This window comes from Mycteria americana, chromosome 3 (genome assembly GCF_035582795.1).
Source record: "Mycteria americana isolate JAX WOST 10 ecotype Jacksonville Zoo and Gardens chromosome 3, USCA_MyAme_1.0, whole genome shotgun sequence".
In the NCBI taxonomy this organism is placed as follows: Eukaryota; Metazoa; Chordata; class Aves; order Ciconiiformes; family Ciconiidae; genus Mycteria; species Mycteria americana.
Window position 1 is genome coordinate 54982640 of NC_134367.1, and position 24892 is coordinate 55007531.

The following is a 24892-nucleotide window of genomic DNA, read 5'->3' on the forward strand; positions in this document are numbered from 1 at the left end:
TTAAGTCTTGATCAATGTCAAAAAACAACTGTTAATTTTCTTTTTCTTGATATTCTGATACCATTCCAAATTCTGTTTTTGCTTATCTCTTTATCTCATGTGATAACCACATTTTTCTTTTTGATCCATTTGAGTTAATTCTATCACCTGTCCTTTTTCTAATTCATTTGTGCTGTGACCTCAATTTTCAGCTTCATGTTTATATACAAAAATGGCCACTGACAGTAATGTCTTTTCTTCACCTTGGGTGGTCCTATTATTTTCCATATCATAATTTTCACATGCAACAAGGATACCTTGCAATATTGCTGCAGTTATTTTTCTTTTAGATAAAATTAGCCAAGTCCAATGACTAACTTCCACATTTTAATGGCTTAAACCAGGCCTTACTGTTTAAGCAATTATTAACAATGTGTCTCTCTCTTTATTTCTTCTGTCTTCTTGGAATTAATGTTCTGGCAAAATCAAGCACAAAATATGTATTACTATATTTCTTATGGTCTCTCAGTTCTCTTTTCACATCACTGAGGATTTCTTCTTTCAACATTGTACAAAATGCTTTAAAGCATTTCCAGGGAATTTGTTGTTCTGGCTTCAAGCTGAGTTTTGACTCTCAATTGGATTAAATCTCAAATTCACAGAATCACAGAATCACAGAATCATATAGGTTGGAAAAGACCTTTAAGATCATCGAGTCCAACCATAAACCTAACACTGCCAAAACCACCACTACACCATGTCCCTAAGCACCTCATCCAAACGTCCTTTAAATACCTCCAGGGATGGCGACTCAACCACTTCCCTGGGCAGCCTGTTCCAATGCTTGATAACCCTCTCGGTGAAGAAAAATTTCCTAATATCCAGTCTAAACCTCCCCTGGCGCAACTTGAGGCCATTTCCTCTTGTCCTATCACTTGTTACCTGGGAGAAGAGACCGACCCCCACCTCTCTACAACCTCCTTTCAGGTAGTTGTAGAGAGCAATAAGGTCTCCCCTCAGCCTCCTTTTCTCCAGGCTAAACAGTCCCAGCTCCCTCAGCCGCTCCTCATCAGACTTCTGCTCCAGACCCTTCACCAGCTTCGTTGCCCTTCTCTGCACACGCTCCAGCACCTCAATGTCTCTCGTGTAGTGGGGGCCCAAAACTGAACACAGTATTCGAGGTGCGGCCTCACCAGTGCCGAGTACAGGGGCACAATCACTTCCCTACTCCTGCTGGCCACACTATTTTTGATACAAGCCAGGATGCCATTGGCTTTCTTAGCCGCCTGGGCACACTGCTGGCTCATATTCAGGCGGCTGTCAACCAGCACCCCCAGGTCCTTCTCTGCCAGGCAGCTTTCCAGCCACTCTTCCCCAAGCCTATAGCGTTGCATGGGGTTGCTGTGGCCCAAGTGCAGGACCTTGCACTTGGCCTTGTTAAACCTCATACAATTGACCTCGGCCCATCGATCCAGCCTGTCCAGATCCCTCTGCAGAGCCTGCCTACCCTCCAGCAGATCAACACTCCCACACAACTTGGTGTCGTCTGCAAACTTACTGAGAGTACACTCGATCCCTTCGTCCAGATCATTGATAAAGATGTTAAACAGAACTGGCCCCAACACAGAGCCCTGGGGAACACCGCTTGTGACCGGCCGCCAACCGGAGTAAACTCCATTCACCACCACTCTTTGGGCCCGGCCGCCAACCGGAGTAAACTCCATTCACCACCACTCTTTGGGCCCGGCCATCCAGCCAGTTCTTTACCCAGCGAAGAGTACACCCGTCCAAGCCATGAGCAGCCAGTTTCTCCAGGAGAATGCTGTGGAAAACCGTGTCAAAGGCTTTACTGAAGTCTAGATAGACAACATCCACAGCCTTTCCCTCATCCACTAGGAGGGTCACCTTGTCGTAGAATGAGATCAGGTTGGTCAAGCAGGACCTGCCTTTCCTGAACCCATGCTGGCTGGGCTCGATCCCTTGGTTATTCTCTACATGCCGTGTGATAGCACTCAGGATGATCTGCTCCATCAGCTTCCCCGGCACCGAGGTCAGGCTGACAGGCCTGTAGTTCCCCGGGTCCTCCTTCTGGCCCTTCTTGAAGATGGGCGTCACATTCGCTAATCTCCAGTCAGCAGGGACCTCCCCAGTTAGCCAGGAATTCAAGACAAGGCATTTACCTTCCAACATTTTGCTAGAGATTTACTAAATCCAGGTTCTCTTCTTCTTAATCTCCCCAAATATTGACTGTATCTAACTGTTTGCTAGGCATCTAAGGGACAAACATCATGAAAATGCTCCAAATGCAAAAAATGAATTGGTGAGTGACCATATCAAGTTAGTTAGAGTGCAGGTGAAGAAATATCTTAAATTATTATTGGTTTTACAGAGACTTATTGAAATGAAGTAATCACTGAAGTCAATTGGACAAACCCTGAAAATAGAGAGCTCAGCCACAGAACTTGGCTATTATTTTATTCATAGTAAATGAACATAAGAAAAAGAAATAGACTGTATCATCTAATGAAGAATGAATGGCCATGGGTAAACCTGCTGAAAACAGTGCTTACGTGCAGAGATATATGTAGATGAACATATAGACATATGTTTACATGTATATAGGCAGTTGGACTAGATGATCGTTGTGGGTCCCTTCCAACTGAAATGTTCTGTTCTATTCTATTCTATTCTATTCTATTCTATTCTATTCTATTCTATTCTATTCTATGTATCGAAAATATATATATTACAAAAAAGAATATAATTCCTATTTGGATATTTAACTATCACTTATGAAAGTATATAACAGAATAGAAACTGTTTAGATCTCTCTTACAATTACAATAATAAAACAGAAGTATGAAACAAAGAGTAGCAATCTGCAATCACCTTGCCTTAGGAAGTATTCAATAAAACATTCAAAATCAGAAAATCAGAGATATGTGTAATTCCATGCTTTTTTCAAGGCACAGGTAGTACATGCACCTTGAATGACAACTACTGCCCTATAATATACTGAAACCCTCCACTGAGAAGGGATTATTACACACATTGTAGGGATTTTTTTTTCTATACATCATTCCATGTCTACAATATTAGACGAACTGATAAATTGATCTATATCGTGCTTGCATGTTAAAGATCTCAAATCCATATGAAAGCAGATTTCTGGGAGAGGTAAAGGACAGAGGAGAAGGGTAGGATGATAAATAATGCCAGTAATCCCAAAGATACTCAAGAAACATTTCCCATGTTCAAAAGGGAGAGTTTGTGTAAAGTTAGATCTGCTAGAATTTGACTAGTGAAACATAGTGAAACTATTCAGTTTTTAATGTGTTTGCTGAATCTTAGAAAATATACTGATAATAAGAGTAAAGTTTGAGCAAGGTTTAATAATTTTCTGTTCCTCAAAACAGCCCTTCATACAAAATATCTGTTCAGTGACAACTGAATTACAGTACCTTTTCCCTCTGATGCTTTCCAAAAAAAGCCCTTAAAAAGTCTGGCCCATGAAGTTCAACCAGCAAAGAATTAATGCCAGATGTCATCCTTGGAACAAAAGAATGGAAGCATAAATCCCTGTCAAGTACAGCTAAAATCTGTTAAGACCTCAACAAAGTACTTATGTCTCTGATGAACACCCAGTCTGCTCAATATATAGGAACAGGGGAAAATAAGCAGCAAAAACAAGACAGTTTCTGAGTCACACAGCAGTTGAGAATATTACCTTAACAACGTCTCCTGGGGGCAATTGTCTGCATGATGAATCTTTTGCAGGCCAAAGAAAATATGATTATTGAAGAAAGCCCTGGAATCAGGCATCAATGCTTCCATCCTGTAACAGGGACTACAATATTTTGTATGTGTTTATTCAAAGCTATTGTAAATTCTAATATTACTATTTCTTTATAGCGATTTTTCAAGCTCCATAATTTCCAACTATTAATATTCCATATTCTAATGAATATGGTAAATTCCAAGGTTAACAAAATGTACTTTATTTGTTTTAACCTCTGCTTCCAACTGATGCAGAACCCCTCAAAGCAATGAAGCCTGCTCTCCCTCTCCTGAAAGAAAAACAAAACCACAAACCATCCGAACAAAATACCGCAACTCTGACTTGAAATGATAAAAAAATGCAACAGGAGCAATTGATTTGAGAGGGAGAAAGAAGTCACGCACATTGGATAACATTATGATTGGCAATCTTGGTAGCTTTTTGGTGTTATTTTTTCTTTATATACTTGATAAACTGCCTAATGCATAAAATCAGGGAAATAAAGGATTATTATCTTGGAGTATATTACTGTCCACACCCCCAGACTCAAGGACGTGCCCACTTGAAGGAATGAGACTAGAAGGGGGATCAGAGACTAAAGCTGCTGGATCTCAGACATCAATACTGACACATGTAAACTTCTCCAAAGGAGACGTGTGCCACCAGTACTGTGATTCTTAATTCAAGGATCAATCCATTCTGCAGCATCTTCTGAACACACAGCCCTGTCTATCTTCAGGGACCATTTTATAAAGAGATATTCAACCAACAAACCCGAATCCACTGCCAAAGCTAAAATAACAGGTTTATTGTCCATTTTTCAATTAGATCAACAGCCTACTAGATGAGATCACAATAACAGGCCCTTTGACTGCCATTATTAAAAAAAAATAAAGAATTTATGTCCCGAATCAAAACACCCCCAAATACTTTGATTCTTCTAAGCCTCAGTCTCTGCAGTGTTTAAACTACTGCTTTTATAAGAGACACTGTTGCATTCCCAGGAATTGGGGTGCTACTCCTAAGCCCAGATTGTCTTCTCTCAGAGCATTGTTTACTTAAATGTCTAACCCCAATCTGAAAGAAGACCTTACTCTTAATTAACAGTAAACTCCCCAAAAGTTTAACTTACCAATCTTACAATTTAATAAAACTCTTGAGCATTAGAAATGGTATTTGATAACAAATATATATATATACACAAAAGAACAGATCATTCAGAGTCTTTGGGGCTTTACTGACCTTATAAGTTTTGCTAGATTTGTGATCTGCTCCTCATCTGCTAAAAATAAACGGTTATTAGCAAGTCTAAGAACAAACACATAGATAGATACAACAAGGCCAAAATAAAAATACTCCACAGAGCAATCTATATGTAATTATCTGACTGACATGGTTGAAAGTGTTGACAGACATGACAATTTTATGACAAAGAACATATATTGCACATTTTCATAACTATTTGCCATCTATGTACTTAGAACATACTCTGTAGAGGCAAAATCTGGACCAAGGTCCCGTAGACAATTATTCCCAAACCAAAGCCCTAAAATTCTCAGCAAACTGTAAAGTGGGGCTAGCACAATTTTTGCAGACACCAATCCACAAACCAGTTCCTACCTCCTCAACGACAAAGCAATGGAGAAAATGCCAGTTCTCCAAATACTGAATAGTTTATCCTATAAATTTACTACTTTGCTGGTAGGTTTTTCACCCTTACTTTACAGTTCAAATAAGTTGGCTGAAATAGTGGTGTATTTCATGTACCTGGAACTACAGGGATGTCTAGGTCTTCTGAACCTATAAGAAACAGTAGCCTCAAAGGCAGAATTGAAACTAAGTCTTGGTCCATGATGGAACAAGACCTAAAAGCCAATCTACCACATCCTGTCTTCCTCATCCCCCCACCACCCCGAATTTCATTTTTGAAACAGAACGATTTCATCATAAAGAGAAATGAGAAAAACACCCACTCATTTGCTAACCCAGTTATAAATGGGTTGAAGCTCTGTCTCCTGCTTCTCTAGTTTCAATATTTTATGTCAAGCATTTTGTTACAGGCATCAGTCATGCCATATATATGTCGTTTGATCAGACATACTGAGACCACAGGGTAATAGCTAGAAACATTACTAACTAGTCACCACAAAAATTCGTGATGAAACTCTTCATTTCACCTACCTGTTTGTTAAAGATCACAGAATGCAATAGTCTCAGCCTCACCATTTTGCTGAACTATAATTCTGTGTTTGGAGTCATTCTCATGGGCTTGAAAAGCTTTTGCTGAATTTGGTCTCATTGCTATATTCGTCTGTGATACACATGTCCAATCTGAACACAGCAATCTGCTATTGAATTTGCTTGTGATTAGCAGTGCACTGAAATTTTGTTCTGGGTGGTCAAAATACATGTGACTGTGGTAGACATGCTTTACGTTGTATCTTTGCCGTTCCTCACAACAGGACAAAGAACTATCCTTGCTAATGTTCTGTAAGTCTGTACACAAGCCTTCACACAGCAAGACAACTCAGCCTAAAGACACCTTATATATTTAAGAACAGGTAGTATTTGGATATATTCATAACTTCCTTTTGAAATTACTATGGAAAGTAGTGCTGTAGGGCACTTAAAATCCAAGACAATGGGAGCTGGGGCAAGCAAGGAAGGCAGAGAGAAAAGTTACAAAGAAATCAGAAACAGCCAGCTAGTGTTTATTCTACATAGCAAGGGATGGAAGACGTCTTCTGTGAAAAACTGGCTTAGGTAGCTGTTCCTTTCTGGATACAGCTGAATGCTGTTTCAGCTTTACTTGTAAGGTAAGCACGCCACTAAACTAATAATTGACCTGTAATGGTGTATTTTATAGATCAGGAGGGAAAAATTCTCGTGAATCTACCATTGTGTTTTAGGATTAATGATGCTAAGAAGCTTGACATTTATTATCTGATTTAAACTTTGTTACCATCTGACTTGAAAGGACTTAGATAACTAGAGTTAGGGTTTACATCATCTTACATGAACTAGGAACACATGTGGAGGTCCAGGGCTTGTAGATTTTATGCACTGATTCCAAAAGCTGTATAGGGATGAGACCATAGATAGGCTAGAGACGTTTGTTTTCACCAGTAATTAATGAGCAATCAGCTGTTAATCTGGGAACTGAAATGTTGGTTACTTAGGTTATTTGGTTCCTACTAAGCTTCTAAAATAAGTGTTAGGATCAGAATGTTTGGTTGTCATATGCTAGAGAAAACCCTACGCTAAACTTCAGGATGAGTAGATATTGTTTATATTTTATACAGTTTAAAAATATATTTTATATATTTATATTTTATATATTGATTTTTATTTTATCTGTTTCCAAAGTCTACACACTTCTCATCCATTTAAATTGGTCAGTCTTTTTTGTTTGTTTTGTTTTAACCAGGAACTGAATAAGCTATGGATATGCACCTTAAAGGAATATTGGAAATGTCCTGTGTAGTAGTCAATTCTGAGTCTACAGTGTGTGATTAAGCACATCCATAACTGTTTCTTCCAGACTCTAGATTTACTAGGAAAACAAATTAGTATTAGCTGAGATCATCTATGCTAGCTTGGTCCGTTACATATTCTTTCTTACAGGTAGATCAGGGCACTCCTTATATTCATTATCCCCTCAGTCACCACTTGCGTGTTGCCTAGACAAGGTAGGAATCTACGTGCTTTGCTATGTTTCCCCATTTACTCTTGCAGGCTGAGATATTTTTTGTATTGTCTTTGTAAAATATGGCAGCAGTTTAATTTCATACAACACTATATGCAAAATAGCTCCAAACTGCATTGCAATTTCATAATACCTTTCAAAATTTTCTTCCCTTATGATGTCACGAGATATTTTTTTAACATAGCTTTAATTAGGTGAATGATTTAAATGTCAATCTAATGTATAAAAAGCTATAATAAAATATATAAACCTGTAATATTCTGAGCATGTTCCAAAGCAAAATCAGTTGCATTAGTAAAGAAATAGCTACTGGTATGTTTTTCTGAAAAGAAGAACTGTATATTACAAAAGGCAAAGTAGTCCCTATTGGAGTATTAGAAAGTCTGGGATTTTATGTTTGGTTCTTACGACTAAAGCATTTATGGCATCATAAGAACTGCTTAATGAATGTACTGCCTAGTAATACCCCACAGGGCATACTTCATTCTCTTCCTATTACTGTTTTTGTCTCTGCAGATAATTCTACAAGCTCACTGTGAAGAAAGCAGAACTGTTACTGATCATGTATGTTTATTAGAAGTGGTTGGTCATGGAAAACACCAGTGGCTTGAATGATTCAAACTTATCTAAATATTTTACAGGTAATTACACATACATGAGAATTGATAACTGCTGGGATTTTCTGCATTTTGCATATTATGCTTGATAATATGATGATATGCATTGAAACAACATTATACCTACTCCTATAATGTTCCTGGAGGTGATCTGATGTATAAGCTCATGTCTCTAGATTTTTCACAAGTCAGTAATTTATGATGATTGGTTCTTTTTGATCTCCCAGGAATTGCTTTCTTTTTTGATGGTTCAGTTGCTAAATCCAGTATTGTAAAATAGTTAAGAATCTTTTATTCTGTCTTTCTTGATTTAAGTATTATGGCTAGGACTTCTGTTTCTTTTTAGTTCTAATATATTACATGGCAATTTAATAGCTTTAAAGCATGCCTAATTCTGGACTAATTTGCTACATGCGTATTACCACGTAGGACAGATCAACGGAAGCAATTCTACAGAGCGAAACCAATGCTACTGAGGACTCTGTATGTACACTGTATGCAATGTGGCATTGGTTTTTTTATCAATGTGAGGTTTGGGGTTTTTTTCTCTTTTCTTTAAATTTTTAAATTTTATTTTCAGATTAGTTCCAATCTGGTCCAGTAGCTGTGGAAGTACCCTAGATGCACATCTTCCCATTTACCTCTCATCAGAAATGTATCAAGTTCATGCACTCCAAGATTGGTTCACATTGTGGAACTAGAGGAAGCACAGGAAGTAGGGATGATCAAGAAATTTGCTTCAAAAATGCATGCTGGATCCAAACTCTAACACTAAAGCAGCTGCACCTATGTGGGACTGATTCAAGCACAAGATATTAAAAAGTGTGTTCTGATATGATGTGAAAAAAATTTACTAAATTACACATCTCAGTCACAGTAGCTGGAGGAAAAGAGATATTTTTGCTCATCCGGGATCATATTGTAAACTACAGGGAAAGGTTCTGACCTTGGAAGCCAGGGCCCACCTTGCTTAGATGCAAAACAGAACTCTGAGAACATGCAGTGAATGGAGAGTAATTTATATTGAATAATTCTGCCTTGCCCTCTTCTCCTTGGAGTATTTGCCAGATCCTTTTCCTAGGAACTGACTGATGCAAGAGATTGCAGAGCTCTTTTTACAGAGATTTTCCTGTTCAAAATAAATTCACCACTGATCTGAAGGCACTTTAAATTTACTTTGCAGTGTGTAGGGAAAATCTGGTCCAAAGCACTTTGTGCTGACTAGTTGTCTATGTCATTAATTGATTTTTTTTCCCCCTCCACCATTTTTTTCCTAGATGTACTCCTTCTAACACCCATTTTCCTTTTTTTTGGTTCTTGTTCATTAATTCTTGAGACTTTAGATTCCTATAGCAACCAAAATTATTTGTTCCTCCTGGCTGTTATGAATGATGACATTTGCTATTTATCAGACATATTGGATGGAACTGAAGGCTCTACCTCTTCTTTCAGTTACTTGACCTAGTGACCGCTGGGCACTAGAGATGATATACAAAGCTCATACAAGTGTATTGTCCCTTTCCCACCTAAAATGACCTTGATCAGCAGTCATCCTCCTCCAAAACATTAAAAAATAATGTTATTTTGAGTCTATTCCCAAAATTAAATCATAACTATGCTTTCCTGTATTACTTCTGCTAGCTAGACTACTAGCTAATTCGTTAATGTAATTTTCACATTGCTCTTTCCACTGCACATTTTTCTTTTTCCTTTATGGCTTTTCTGGAAGTGTTGCTCAGGACCCAAAGATACTGCTTCCTTCCTCCTATCCTTAGCAGAAAAGTTTTTCCCAATTCTCCTAATAAACTGTTCACTTTCTTTCATCTTTTGTATTTATTTCCATTGTTCTCATATTACTTTCCTAATTCACTTTAACTCTAACTTGCTTCTTTTCTAGCCATGTAGGCATATAAAGAATGATTTGCATGATATGTTGTTACATGTAAAAGCACAAAAGATTAGGTGTGTAGGAAAGAGTTGTGTTTGAGCAAACCTGAAATTCAAATAATCATCATCTGGGTTGAAAGGGACTTCTGGAAGTTTCTATTGCAACCTCCTGCTCACAGCAAGGTGAACACTAAATTCAGACATTAGGACTTTGGGTCTTAAAAACCTCCAAGGATGGAGATTTTGCAGGCTGTATAGGCAACCTGTTGCAATGCTTGATTTTTCTCCTGGTGAAAAGGGTTTTTTTTTATATTTTATATTTATTTATTCTTTTTTTATGTACACTGTTTGAACATACTCTGTTTATGATCATTGTTTTTTGTTCTCCTCTGTCAATCTCTATGAATAACCTGGCTCTTTCTTCTCTGTTGCCTCCCATAGGTATGGGAAAGCTGCTGTTAGGTCTCACCAAAGCCATCTCTTCTCAAGGCTGAACCAACACAGTTGCCTCAGTCACCCCTCACAGGGCATGCACTCCAGCCCCTTCCCATTCAGTGTTCTAGTAGTTAGAGTGAAACCTTACCTCTTACTGAGAGTTAAGGGTATCCATGATTTGTTGTCAGCAGAGATTTTTGTATCAAAACAAGCTCCCACTGGCTACAGAGCTAAAAGCTGGGACTTTCTGCCTCTTGAATAAAAGATACTGTGCTGGGGGTCACTTCTCCTCCACCGATATCTGGTCGTGGGCTGCAAGACCTGGAGATGCTGCTCATTGGAGATGCTTGCTGTTGGGGACATGTTGAGAGTCATGAACTAGAAGTCTCTTCTGTGTCTTCTAGGGCGAGGCATTCTGCAGGCAATCCTGAAATGCGGGTTGTTACAGAAATATTCCTGTAAAGAATTCCAGTTAAATGTCGGATGGGACAATGTCTTGATGATGTTTTTTTGGGGGTTGGGGGGGGGGGGTTTAATGCCTTAAAAACAATTATGTGACTGGTTTAATAAACTTGTCCCTTAAAATTTATGAAAAGGCACAAGATAACAGATGTTATATCTAGAACATGGGGGAAGCTTTTCTGCATCTTCTTGTTTATCTAGATTTTTTTTCTTGTTCCCTGAGGCAGCAGAAAACTCTATACTTTTTCATGACTATCTACAGCACAGTCTCTTTATTTAAAAAGCTAAGTGCACAGAATACACATGTAAATAGCCTGGAAATCAGGACTCCCATCTTTTGTTAATTTTTCTTTTCCTGTCTGAGATTCCTTTACTCTGTCTCATCATTCTGTGTCTCCTACAATTGATGTTAAACATAATTTCTTATTTTTCATACCATATTATGGAGATGAGTGCTGACTCCTGAGTGTAAAACTTCTACGAGCAGTAACATGGAAAAGCCACCTTTGCTTGTGTAAGAGAAGTGAATATGAAGTCTCAACACAGTCTCAATTGAGGTCATATCTGTGGCAGGCTACAGGGCATACAGTGTAATTGGGAAAACAGCAGCAGCAGTGTTTCTGTTCATTTGTAGATAGGAAGAACCTTTTATTTTTTTTCCCCTCAGTAATAGCAGGGATTATATTTAGCTGGTTTGCTGTAACACAATAAATCATGCTTTCATGTTCTAAAATTTGATCTTTTTAAAAAATATATTTTGGAATAGTTAGTTACAAATGCGTTCTTTAAAATTTACTGATTGGAAGACAGTTACTACCAGTGAGCTTCTCTCATTGCCATGAAGAGCCAAAATTTCAGGGTGGTGTCCAGCTAAAGGACAACACAGCACAGCTGAGTTCAGCTGGACACTAAAGTAGTCAATCGTGGTACTCTGGCCGAATTTAGACCACCACCACTGAGTTATTCTGACATTTATGTCAAGGCCTATTTACTGTCATTTGTGATCTCCTCATATGGATTTTCTTTGTTTTGTTTTGTTCTCCTTTTTTTGACTGCTCTTTCAAGAACACATCATCCATACAAAACACACACACACACGTATACACGTATATATTGACATAGAAATACTTGATTGTATACATCTTATTTGAAGGATTTGCAAAGCTATGTTGAAAGTTACTGTGGGAGTATCTCTGAAAAGTTACTCTGGGTATCATTCAATTAGAGAGCCAGTACAGTGTTCCTACATATTAGAGCAGAAATATTAGAAACACCTACTGTGTGAACAATTTGCCAGCAATACAAGGACTGAAATATATCCTATTAAACAGTTCCTTCAGTGGCCTGTATAAATCATAGCCTCTTTGTGTACAGGTTGATGAGAACAAACATCTAAATTTGCTATATAAACTACTAGTTGTCAATTGTTCACCCCATTTTCTGGAGTCCGTGTTTCACAGCAGACTTTCGAATTATTTTCTTCTGTGGTCGTCTTGTGACTCTTTGGAGCCTGAGGTAGTGAACTATACCTGTTTGTCCTTCTCTACAGTAATATAACTTGCTGGAAGACTGCATTCCTCCAGCATACAGATCCACCCTTCCACCTTTTCTTTATCTCTTAGACAAATTATACCCACCTCAGAGGAGACTGCAGTTATGAAAAATATCCCAAAAAGTTTTTAGATGATCTTTGGTGACCTCAAAGTAAATAACAAATATTTGTCAAGCTTTACAGGTTTCTCCCTGTGTTTCTCATTGCTATTTTTCAGTGAATCTTTTTCATGCTTTCAGGACTTTACTGTCATAAAGATGCTGATCTGTGGATATTAGGTATATAGCTTCTTCTTCCTGCTCTCTGTGCCTGTTGATCTATCATCCTGGGAGGCTGATAAACAACACTAACTGGTGTAGGAGCACAGAATGAAAGGGGAATTTATGAAGGTTGTGTTGCCTACGCAGTATCAGCAATGGGAAACTCTTTTGTATGTAATGATACCCAAGGAGTGTGTGTATGAGCTAAGATAAATTACAGCAGACCTTATTAATGAGGACACAGTGGCAGAGTAACAGCATCCTGTATAAGGAGGATCCTCATGACTAATGTTGCTCTCCAGGAGGCTGCAGTGAGCCTGCCACACTGTTGGTCAATCACTCTTTGACCGCAAGGAACAGAATTTGGAGGCCCCAGCTTGAATAACCTGGGCATCAGAGCATCATTGCTGATTTTGGCTGAACAAGTGAACTAAAAGCCATCTCCAGCATGGAGTGACTTTGCAACACCAAAAAAAAAAGAAAACCCAAAGGGAAAAAAAAAAGAAAAAAATAACTAAATACCAGCATAAACTTGGAACAGAAGATTAGAATGCTTTAATTCTAGGAAGTTTTTTTGTTTTAAGTTTGGACTTGGGTTCATATACTGAGATGTTGTGTGCATAAATCCAGCTAATAAACTGGGTACAATGTGTTGAGAGATGAACACAAAAAGACCTTAGAATCATTCTAGCCAGATATAGACTAGAAATATAAAAAAAAAATTAAAGACAATGTACAAAAATACCAGAAAACTTTTTTTCTTTTTAAATCAGAGGGCAACAGGTTCCTATTGATCAACATAGGATATCCTGTAAAAGCACAGATTTGCAATACCAAAATTTGCATTTGGTGATTCTACTTTCCTGCAGTTGTTGGTCAAAGACCACATCTTTTCAGATGCCTGACAGGTAGAGCTTTGCCAACAGAAGTCAGTAGCTTAGACCTGGCCATAATTACCTGATGGTATCCCTATTAAGCAGAATTACCATCCCCATTAAACAGCAGTTATTGCTATTAGGTATCATTAGCCTTAAATTGCTTCCTTGGGAAACATCTCAATTAAGCAAATTTCCCTGTTAAGTGCATCCTGATTAACTGAAGTGCACCGTACTGCTTTGTTTCTTCATGTACCCACTTCAGTAGCCTTCATCCCTCATTTACAACTCTCATACAAATTAAGTCTGGCCGTTCTAAGACTCACTAAAAAGTGCACGCAATTGAAGTACTGACTGCAAAAGACCCTAATTTTTGCTGTCTTGCCACATTTTATTTGTTGTATTTGAAATTCAAGTTCCACTCTTGCAAGGTGTTAATCTTTCTTTTTTTTTCTTTTTTTGGAATGGTGTATTCATTTTAATTAGCGTGTAATTCTCCTGTTACAGGGCGAGGGCACATTCCGACTTCTGAAAAAGGCTGTGAATTATGGCCATGCGAAAGAATGAGTGATGTAATTTTACTTTCTAACATATTTTTAGAGAAAGGTACAAAAATAATTCTATTGCTAAAATGATGTAATTTTTCCTCCTCTGGAATATTTGTGCTTCAGAGGTCAGAGGCAGTGGTTTTGAAAACAACACAGCAATGAATCTCACCACTTTTATTTGTTGAAAGAGCAACTTTATAACAAACATGTTAGAGGTGAAAATAGAGCCAGATGTATTTAATGCCGTCATTAATTCAGAGTTCAGTTTTTAACAGTTAGTATAGTCCTGAATGATGCTGGAGGAAAAAAAAACACCCAAACAAACTCTTAAATCAAATCAAGCCTTTCAGTCAAATTCAAACCCATAATATTAATTTGTCTTCAAGACAAGTTAAAACCAGAACAGCATTCTTTTAAGAAGGTATTACCTGTTTTTAAAGTTAAAATGGTTTGCTTATGTAGTAACTTTTTATAAATAAAATTATACTCAAATTATATGAATAAAAAAATTAAGACACATTAATAAGTCACATTATTGAAAACTGACCTGTTTTCCTTCTACTTGTAAGAATAGCCTTCCAAAGTAGTTGAAATTCTTTCTTAACACTAAATAAAAATTTGATTATGATTTCTTGTAAGCTGTCTTGTCACTGAATTCAACTCAAAGGCACCATACCGGTACAGTTTCTCAGATGTAGTCATGCAGAAGAAAATAAAATGTCAAATGTACTCATTCAATTCTTGCAGTGATTCTTTGGGATGCTGGATGTCAACCTAGAATTACTAAGTAATTTGATATTTTGACTTCTGAAGTTTTGTAATGGTGAGCACACACATATGCACAAACTTATTTCTGAGAATATTTGGGAATGTAATCTATTAAGCATCCCCCTCTTCCTTGCTGGGAAGCTGACAAGGCAGTAAATCAACATCTTCCATGAGAAGACTTTTCAGGAAAGTGGTTTTCATATTTTTGTAACAGTACTGTATTTTATCTGCATATTTTCATAAAACTTCTGAGATGTGCTTAATTCAGTCTAATGCAATTTTTAAAAATTTTTCACCCTAAAAGTTAAGAGGTACCACTGCAGTCATCTCTTTCTTTTTCAATAAAACAGATGGGAAGGTGTCCATAAAAATAAATTCCTTTTTTAAGAAAAATGGAATTCAAAGTAAAACACACATCTGATCTTAAAATTGCGAGTGATGGAGAACTCATTACGAAACATGATAAACTGTCCAAGTGGTCTCACTCTTCCAAAAGGAGGTAAAAATATGCATGTGTTTTTGCTTGGAATTTATTTCCCTTCCATTTCCAGTCCCTGGTTTTTGTTTACTAAACTGCATATGTTGTTTCCCATATTTAAAGACTGTACAAATACTCCTTGATTTTTCTCATATAAAGTCATCTTCTTGATCTCCTTGAGTCTTCAAAGTGTATTTTCAAATTCTTTAATAACTCTCATAACTGTTTGAATTCTCTCTGATATTCTTCATTATATCTGATTAACAAAACTGGACAGTGAAAAAAAAAAAAAGTTGTGACACTGCCACCCCAATGTTAGCCTTCTTGGCTAATCTTCAGATTGATAACTTTCATTTGGGTGAAACAGATTACTACTTTCCTTCCATCTACAAAGAACGTGTGTCTTACATTCTTTGTTCCCAGCTTTCATGTGTGCTAGGTTGTAGAAGAACCAGATCAAAGCTTTTCTGCAGTGTAGATGAAACTGAGATAAGGAACTTTGTGATAACCATGAACAACAGTGATAGCCACGTAAGAACTGAGGAGGTGAGCTTTGGCTTTCAGCCACTACCTCAGCCACCCATCACTCATCTGTCTGGATCTGGCTGGGACCTTGTATGCAAATCCTGTGCTGCCTGTGATCACTGAACTTCCACCTCACGTCCCCTTATTGGCCAGTGGTGCTGCATTTAAGGCAAAATATTCAACCGAGCCATAACTAACCTCCTCCGGGGCTTCTGACGCTATCTTCAGCAATGTATTAAGAAATAGTCTACTTTGCCTCTAGATGTGGTCAACCTGAGTATGTTATTTGCTTGTTCCCAGCTCATGTGCCAATTCAAATGTGCCACATGCTCTTGTTTCATACTGTTTGCAAACTCGGGCAGTATTGACTCTTTTTTTTTTTTTCTTTTGAGGTTACTGAAGAAAAATAGATGGTGTATGGCAAATAAATGTGTTGGACTTCAGTAGACCTGTCTCTAATAAATCATGTCATGATATATCACTTGAAATTGCTTGCAACGGACCATCCAGATAGGATCCTCTTGTGCCATGTTGAAGCTGTGCATCTTTATTTATCAAAATGTCATGTGGTAATTTACATTTAACTATTAACCCTGTGTGTGAGAAAAATGTTTAATCAAGAAATGACATCAGCTTAGTTGACAGGATCTATTTTCCAAACACATTAATTATATTTCCATCTTTAATTCTTTATTAATGACTTTCAGATTGACTATTCTGTTAGTTCATCCGAGACAGACACCTGGAAGACAGATTAACATTTACGCGGGTTTTGTCCTTCATTTTTAGTTAAGAAATTGTGTTGTGCAATATTTAGAAAGTTCATGGATGTTTTGATGGTGGCAGCCTGAAACATCTAGCACATATCCCTGGGCTGAAGTTCCCTATGAGAGGTAACTTCTTTCCAGACCGCATTTTCTGCTTTGATCTGGCAGTTTCACACATGCTTTATCCATTAGGATATGGATCCATAAACATTAATTGTCCTGTTCTCCTGAGTTAGCCATAGTGTAGAAAAAAATACCTTTCTTAACAGAGCTCCCTTCTCCATTGCTCACTTGAAACTTCCTTAAATACAATTTAACGATTCCCAGTAATATCAGTCATGTTGAATGCTGCAAGGTTATTCCATATATTACCTAATAAGAGAATTGATTTTTTTTCTTCTGTCTTTGACATATTGATATGAGACTTAGTGGATTTTACATCCAATTTGTACTTCTCAGATTTTATTATTTTTCTTACTACTCTTTTCATTATGTTGGGTTTTTAAAGGCCTTCTACTGAGGCAGAGAACATTTGAACTATGAAGTCTATCCCTATGGAAGGCAGATAAGCTCTGCATAAAAATCGTATGTGTAAACCAGACTGTTTTCATTGCCTGTCTTCTACTGCCATGGAGGAGAATCCCAGGAGGGTCCCTGGGCATTTACTTCTTTGCAACATCTTTGAGTTCTGTGAATTTGTCTGAAACCTGTAAGATATGCCATTGTGTGCATGTACATCTTTCTGTTGGCTCCTGACAAAATTCTTTGTCACAAATTCTGCTTTGGCTCAGGTGATACAGCTTGTGATACAGTCATCAGTTAAATCAAGTCATTCAGAGCAATTGTAAAGTATTTCTGACTGCTTTTAGCTTTCCACATCAAACAGTGTTATTTAACATAATGCTCCTCAACTTTATCTTTTAAAAACTAAACTTAGGACTTGGCAGTTAATTACATTGTACAAAACCAAGAATTATTACTTTTATTTTCCTGGACAACCAGCCTTGCACTAATACTGAATGTTGTTTGGCTCAGTCTTGTATTAAGTCTGCAGTTATAGGACTTAATAGGAAAAATGCTATAATCAGAAAAACGTATCACTTGGTAAAAGAGGAAAAATGGAACACAGTTAAATGACCTTTAGTGGTAGCTGGCAACTCTCTTTCTGTACACTGGAAAAGGGCTGGGAGCTGAGCAGTGGTGAAACATCAAGCTTCAAGGAAAAGGAAGAAAGACTCCTCCTGTAGCTTACACCTTTAGTCCTTCTATTTTTGTTCAGTACACACATTTTCTTGGATAAAAGCTTTTCTGCTTGAATAAATGAGAAGAATGGCTGTACCATGTAAAGAGTTGTGGAAGTTATTGTAAAAGGTACAATGAAAGCTCACATTTCACTCTTCCCCCAAACAAATGAAAATCCAGAGATTTCTTATAAATAGAGACATAAATCCATGGGATTGATTGTTAGGGGAGTACACAAATATCAGTGAGTCAGTACTGAAATTTTTTGTATGAATTGTACCATTCCTCTTAAAGGAAACATTTGAAAAGCTGGCTAGCGTATGACAAATTTTAATAGCAAAAAATATCTATAATCAAGAAAAGAGGCTAGACGAAAACGGAAACTCGCATTTCCACATGCTATTAATCACTTCACACTGAAGGCTGTAAGTTGCTGTATGTCATCTTAGGACTCTATAAACCTTAAATGCTTTCTACAAAATTTATTAGAAGTTTACAGAAGTTAGCTTAATGAAGAAAATACTAGGGAAAGCTTCTTTGATCTGTGAAAAGTAGGTTAGACAGACAATGGCTTTTTGTTCTGCCCTCAAATATCCATATCCTGTGATAAGCACCATGTAGATTAGCATGTCTAATATTTATTTGCATTCTGGTGCTAGTGTCATCACAGCTGCCTGGGGGATCTGTATTCCACTACCCAGGGAGATCTGCCTGACATCCATGGCTACCTGCTTTTACAAGTACTACGAAAAAATACTTTTTATTTCTTTAAATTTCAGTCAGATATAGTTGGGCAATGATGTGATATACCCAAGAAAATGAGGAAAGGAAGGGGCAGGTTTAGAAAGCAAAGGTGCTGATGAAAACTGAGTGGATTCTTGCATATTAGGCTACAAATGTCACTTTAAAATTGAAAAGGGAAAAAATCAAATTGAGAGGGAAAAATTACACCTTTCCTCAGTTTTATGGTGGCACCTGGACTTGTGGATGATTTCAGCCCTTGAAAATTACCTCCAATTTCTAACCAGAGTTTTGTAAACAGCAACATCACTTATTTTATGTGTTGATTGTTGGTCAGTTTTAGTTTCTTTGACTGATATGTATAAGTTTTTAATTCAGTCTTGCCACCCCAGAGGGGAATAAAAAAAATTATCGTATGATTCTTTTTTGTGGGAGAAATCAATAATATATTTTGCATGAAGTTTCCTTTAAGTAACTACAGAAGATGTATTTTTGCATAATATTATTATCCTTAATGGATCTTGTCCTTGTGGCCATTATAGTACTCAAGTTCGCACAGACTGAATTCCACTTAAACCTCCACATCTACAAGTCCACTATTTAGCTGTCTGAAAGGCAGCTCCTTGCTCATTACCAGTATCTTTTGGGAGTGAAATAATAACTTTCTTTCAAGAAAAGTCTGACATGGTCTAAAGAACAACTCCCTGCAGAATCTACTCCAGATGGACTGTATGGTTGCACATCATCAAGGAGACAAGTGACTTCCCTAGAGAGTAAAATTAATTGTGTGCATATAGAGATGTAAGTAGAATTTAAGCAGTCTGAATCTGGCCTTATTTGTTTGGTTACTAGAGGTGACAATCAATGTTGTTCATATAGTTCCTGAAAAAAATGGTCACTGCAAAAAGGTCACTTAGCAGTGTGTTATTTTTGTCTAATCCTCACACCGTTTTTTTCAGATGGAAATTTTCAGATGAGGAGGCCTGGCAGATCGATTATATCACACTCCCACAAAAATGCCAAGGCAAGCGCTATGTGCTTACAATGGTGGAAGCAACCACTGGATGGCTGGAAACGTATCCTGTGCCCCGTGCCACTGCCCAGAACACTATACTGGGCCTTGAAAAGCAGGTCCTATGGCGACATGGCACCCCAGAAAGAACTGAGTCAGACACTGGGACTCATTTCTGAAGCAAGCTCATAGACACCTGGGCCAAAGAACATGGCATGGAGTGGGTATATCACATCCCCTATCATGCACCAGCCTCTGGCAAAATCGAACGATACAATGGACTGTTAAAGACTACACTGCGAGCAATGGGTGCTGGGACGTTCAAACACTGGGATACACATTTAGCAAAGGCCACCTGGTTAGTCAACACTAGGGGATCTGTCAATCGAGCTGGCCCTGCCCATTCAAAACATTTACACACTATTGAAGGAGATAAAGTCCCTGTAGCGCACATAAAAAACATGCTGGGGAAGGCAGTCTGGGTTACTCCTGCCTCGGGCAAAGAACAACCCATTTGTGGGATTGCTTTTGCTCAAGGACCTGGGTGCACTTGCTGGGTAATGTAAAAAGGATGGGGAAGTCTGCTGTGTAGCTCAAGGGGATTTGATTTTGGGTGAAAATAGCCAATGAACTGAATGGTATGATGTTAATTGCTATATCATACTGTATGTCATCACTTTTGTGATTGCTATATGCCATATCAATGGTATTCCAGTGAGAACTACCCTGATTAATGAAGAATGAACTTTGATGGAACCAAGCAAAGTGCAGCGGTGATGGAACCAGAACTGGCTTCAGCATGCAACAATCCAAAACCACACACCATCTCTCCTGCCCTGAAGGGCTGTTATGACAGATGGAGCCCAAAGTCATGGACTAAATGAACTCAATGGACATTTTAGGTGGATGGCCCATAGGTCAAGGGAATGGTATCTGTGTGTATATATCAAAAGACAGGGAAAGTGGTGGTGATTAATTGGAATGTACTAGAAAGGGTAGAACCTGGGTGTAAACGTAGATGGTATAGAATAAGGGGTGGATGCTGTCCTGGTTTTGGCTGGGATAGAGTTAGTTTTCTTCCTAGTAGCTGGTATAGTGCTGTGTTTTGGATTTAGGATGAGAATAATATTGGTAACACACTGATGTTTTGGCTGTTGCTAAGAGGTGTTTAGACTGGTCAAGGACTTTTCAGCTTCCCATGCTCTGCCGGGCACACAAGAAGCTGGGAGGGGACACAGCCAGGACAGCTGACCCAAACTGGCCAAAGGGCTGTTCCATACCATATGACATCATGCTTGGCATATAAATTGGGGGTAGTTGGCCGGGGGATAGCGATCGCTGCTTGGGGACTGGCTGGGTGTCGGTCGGTGGGTGGTGAGTGGTTTTATCACTTGTTTTTGTTTTTTTTTTTCTCCTGGGTTTTGTTCCTCTCTTGCTCTCTTATTGTTTTCCTTGTCATTATGGTTTTTTTGTTGTTGTTGTTCCAGTTCTTGAGCTGCTCTTATCTCAACCCATGAGTTTTCTTGCTTTTGCTCTTCCGATTCTCTCCCCCATCCCACTAGGGGGGAGGGTGGGCAAGCGGCTGTGTCGTACTTGTTTGCCAACTGGGGCTTAACCACAACACTCATGACTGTGGAAAAGACAAAAGAATATAAATGGGTGTTTCCAAACAGACTGACATTTAAAGTAGGTAACAGCTTCACATTTTCTGTGTGCTATGGCATCTTTCCATAGCTATCCTAACTTCAGTTAGGTGCCAACAAGTGGGACTTAACTCTGGACCCAGCTTTTTTTTTCACTTGAGGCAGTGGCAGAGAGATCAGACAATACACTTTTATATAGTTTCTGCTCCTGTTTTCTGCATGTCTGGACAAAAGAAGAAGAGGAAAAAAATGAAACCTTGTCAGTATTTGTAAGAGATGAATTTGCAGAAGGAAAAACGATTCCATTTTTAACTCTCGTTATTGCTTGCAAGCAATCATAATACTTTTGTGGCACATCAGTTACAAATGCACTTTTTCCTTTCCATAAAGGAAGGCATTTGAGGCTTACCTGGACTTTTAAGCATTTCAGTTCCTTTAAATCTCTGTCTTTGTTACTGAAGAACTACATTAATCTTGTCAGTATGCTGAGCACTGTAGGCAAAATGCTCATTGGTAATGTTTAACAGCAATTTTATTGAGTCTAATACTTTATAGACAGTACCTACTGGATTTACATGCAGTTATATAGGCAGTTATACCAGGTCTTTCTGTATGAACTTTCCACAGTGTACAGACATTTTTTTTCTTTTTTTTTTTTTAATTTTATTTATTTTATTTTTATTTAATGGCTTGTCAAATGAGGAAAATCACAGACTGAGTATTAAAATTTCCACTTTTCTCTCACACTTTGCCCTCCCCAAAAAACTCCTAAAACTGAATAGATGTGATGGAAAGGCTGGGAGTTATGCATTTGAAACTGTTAATCTGCTGTGTTACAGTAAAATGACTATGAATGTGGTTCTGATATATATTTAAAGACAGATTTTGCTACCCCTGCTTATTCTGAATAATAACTTTGCTTTGCAGCTGATGTCATATAAGTTAATGGGGCTTCTTGTAGAATTAGGCACTGCTTAACGGAATACAATCAGAATTTCATGGTTATTGAGATTAATGAAAAATTCATTAGTCATGGAATGGAAATTAAAATACTGACATAGATTAGAAACTTGGTAAGACAGAATGCTATGATTGGGGGGAAAAAATAACAAAAAAAACTCCCCAGAAAACCCCAAAACCTGGAAAAGATTGTTAGAGAAACTCCTGCGGGACAAGCCTAGAAGGCAGAACTGGGTATATGAGAAAAAATCCTCTGAATTGTGTGTCTCTTAAAAGCTATAGCTTATTGCTTGGGCAGATACCTTAACATCATTGTAGATTATACAGTCAAAATATTAGCTCACTGTGGGACAGTAGCTCAACAAGTCAACAAAAAATCGTGATGTATGAATAGTGTGCAAGAAAAGTACTGAAAAATGCAATATTATAAATCACTGATGTACTATTATTTGTAACTGCATGTTCGGTACTATTCACTTAAACTTGGATTACCAGAAGTATTTAATCATTGTCCAAAATACCTTTTAAGAATCTGGGATAATATCTCTATAAAGATAATACAATAGCAGAAATCACTATTTAGAGATAACATAAAAAGCAGTCACTATAATAGAGAAATTTTCATAATGTCTCATCTGATGAGTTTAAATAAAGGGAAGTGAAAGGCAAAGGATCCTACTAATTAATTATGTGAACATACACTCTGTTGCACTGAGAGGTAACTTACAGTGAATTCATACTCTCCTACATGAGAGGCTTGATTCAGTGGCTCAAAGAGCGAGCCACTGCAGATAGTCTAGGATACCCGAGACACTGGTGTGAGACCAGCAGAGGTGACGTACATCTACTGTGAGAACCAGGCACCTCTGGAGTGCCAGCTGGAAGCTAGGCAAGGTATCTTAAAGTATCCAGATTGACAATAGGTGTTCATGGATGCATACTGAATGCAACTGAATGCAGAAAGTTCTCACTAGGAAATGATGCCTTCTGGTTCAAAAATAGAGCTGCACCCCACCTGAAAGAAGTAGTTTAAGTGAAAAAAAACCAACATACCATTTACATTTAAAATGTGATTGTATCTTTACTAAGGATATACAGTTTTTTTCTTCTAATGCAACTAATCACTCACTTAGCCAACAGGCCAATTTGCTTTTAAAATTTAGTCAAACTTTAAAAAAGAAATTAATTACCTTATGGGTTAATTAGGGGAAATATAAGCAAGACATGAACACCACTTTTAGATTTTTGACATGAGGGAAGCATTATGTTAATCTGGTCTTGACCTTTATATCAAAAATAATGGAAATACTTTGAGATCTCAGCTTTCTACATGGTTGGGAAATCTGCATAAATATTAGCCCAGTCATCTGGAGCCTGACATTTACTTGTTGACAAATGACAAAAAAAAGCTGGGTGTCCATTTTCTTCCTTTTTATTTAATTTTTCATTCCAGGCACACGAAGACATATTTATGAGAAATGCAAAAGTAGGAAGGAGCAGGATTTGCAAGAATTGTGCCAGCTAAATATTGCTCATATATGAAGTACATATTTTAAAGACTTAACAGAGGTAGTTATTTTTTTCCACATAATCTTAAGTATGTTGCAAGTTTGAAATAATAAAGAATCAAGGGGCCATAATGATTCCAAAGTGGAATTTTAATATCTAACTAATTGTATCATGGAACTTGTCACACTTAAAATGTGATTCTCAATTAAACCTTTTCATTTGAAATGTGATCCAGAAGTGCTGAAGAACAGACAGCTCTCCCTTGAGTACTCTTTCCTTGTTACATTTCTGAAGGTATAATGTTTGTTAAAAATCAGCAAAATAACCTCCGATTTCAGGTGATAGAAGAGAAAACTCCTGTCCCTGCTTTGTTCCCTTGCTATTATTCAAGCTTCAAACTTCAGTATGTATACTGATATACTTATTTTTGAGAGAAGCATGCATCTACAAGGAAGGCCGGAAGGAGGACCTAGGGAACTACAGGCCTGTCAGCCTGACCTCAGTACCAAGAAAGCTGATGGAGCAGATCATCCTGAGTGCCATCACACGGCATGTAGAGGATAACCAAGGGATCAAGCCCAGCCAGCATGGGTTCAGGAAAGGCAGGTCCTGCTTGACCAACCTGATGTCCTCCTAGGACAAGGTGACCCCCCTAGTGGATGAGGGAAAGGCTGTGGATGTTGTCTATCTAGACTTCAGTAAAGCCTTTGACACGGATTCCCACAGCATTCTCCTGGAGAAACTGGCTGCTCATGGCTTGGACAGGTGTACTCTTCACTGGGTAAAGAACTGGCTGGATGGCCGGGCCCAAAGAGTGGTGGTGAATGGAGTTTACTCCAGTTGGCGGCCGGTCACAAGTGGTGTTCCCCAGGGCTCTGTGTTGGGGCCAGTTCTGTTTAACATCTTTATCAATGATCTGGATGAAGGGATCGAGTGCACCCTCAGTACGTTTGCAGATGACACCAAGTTGTGTGGGAGTGTTGATCTGCTTGAGGGGACGCAGGCTCTACAGAGGGACCTGGACAGGCTGGATCGATGGGCTGAGGACAATTGTATGAGGTTCAACAAGGCCAAGTGCCAGGTCCTGCACTTGGGTCACAGCAACCCCATGCAACACTACAGGCCTGGGGAAGAGTGGCTAGAAAGCT